The sequence below is a fragment of the Corticium candelabrum genome, chromosome 11 (assembly GCF_963422355.1).
Source record: "Corticium candelabrum chromosome 11, ooCorCand1.1, whole genome shotgun sequence".
Classification (NCBI taxonomy): Eukaryota; Metazoa; Porifera; class Homoscleromorpha; order Homosclerophorida; family Plakinidae; genus Corticium; species Corticium candelabrum.
Window position 1 is genome coordinate 2,021,752 of NC_085095.1, and position 1,516 is coordinate 2,023,267.

General features: G+C 42.2%; 1 protein-coding gene across 1 annotated transcript in view; it reads left to right on the top strand.

The window, feature by feature from the left end:
* Positions 1–316: 316 nt before the first annotated feature.
* Positions 317–1,516, top strand: part of LOC134186748 (uncharacterized) — a 21,888-nt gene continuing 20,688 nt past the window's right edge. The window contains exon 1 of the mRNA XM_062654792.1: positions 317–356. The gene's annotated coding sequence lies outside the window, so the exon portion shown is untranslated. The remainder of the gene's footprint in view (positions 357–1,516) is intronic.

Here is a 1,516-nt window from a genome sequence, read left to right on the forward strand (position 1 = left end):
TAACACTAGACTAAATTTTTACGCATCGATATTGCTTTTCTGATAATGAGTCGGTAAAAGTTGTGCTGTTTAAAATAACTTATAAGACAAGTATCTGTGTACGTATACAGTAGTACAGTGTGGTCTTGCTAGCCACACCCTTTTTCGAAAGGGTTATAGCTGGCAAATGGTATGGAGACAGCACGTGATGAAACAAACATACATGATATTGATATAAACTAGATAGTGTGCACAGTTAGCGTCGCAATGGCAGAGCAAATTGCAGGTATTACCGTCACGTCAAAGCGTCTAGAGCAATGGTTTAACGATGAAGTAAGTCTTACATGTACACCTGTGAAGGAGAAAACTAGACAGAGGTGAGATGATGAAAACCGTGCACGTGCAGCATGTTGTCTGGATGAAACTACAGTTACAATGTAACCTCAAACGTACATTTTTCTGTTCTAGTCTGACTTAAAGGCCACATTTAAATCCAATTTGGAAATTTCTAACAAGTCGTGTGAAAATTCAGAAGTAAGATGTCTTATCACTTTAGTAATTCGTCTACATGATTTTTTCATTTCACCTGAATGGATTTTGTGCTGTGTTATAATAATGATTCTTTCTAATCACTTTTAGAAACAAAGAATCACTGTGTCATGGCCTAACAGTTGAAGTCTGTTTTGCTGTGCACATGATGCTGCAAGTAAGCTTATCTCTGAAATTCGTCCAGATCAGACATCACCTCTATTCATATCTGATCACAAGAGTTCAGTAGCAAATCTGTTTGATTGTGAGTAATGCAACAAACAGAGCAGATTATATCGTAGGGTATAGCCCGTGTGTTTCTGAAGGGCACTTCGTAACGCTTCCTTCTGACTATCCCTCAGAGCGAACCTACACTTGACGTAACTCATCTCTATATCTAAGCTGGAGTCACACGCATTCAATCACACCAATACGACAATGCACACCTCTGCCAAAAGGTTGTGGGCTAAGACGCCAACGGTCTAAACCTTTTGACAATGGCCAAGCACATGCCCTGCGGGCCAAGAGTTGTTCGGCACTACGGCAATCCCCAAACTGATGACCAAACCCTCGTCCACAATCTCGACAAGTGGTTCAGGTATGCAGAGGTCGATATCCATGTCCCTCCCAATCTCCACAATAAGTTCGCGGAGATGTGCCCACTATTCAGCAATCAAGAAGTGGACGAAGCCAACATTCCCCAAGAGATGATCGACTACCTACAACGCATTAACAAGAAATGTGTCAGCACCAGGAAGTTGCTCGATACCCTATCTGCCGACAAGATTATCAAATATGCTCCCCTACTCCAATAGTATATCAACAACTGTCTGAAGGTCACAGCACTATACCACACGATTGACTATGAGCGATTGACTACGAGCCAAAAAGATCTTTGAGTGGTTCGTTGAGCAAGTCTGTCTGTCTGTCTGTGTGTGTGTGTGTGTGTGTGTGTGTGTGTGTGTGTGTGTGTGTGTGTGTGTGTGTGTGTGTGTGTGTGTGTGTGTGT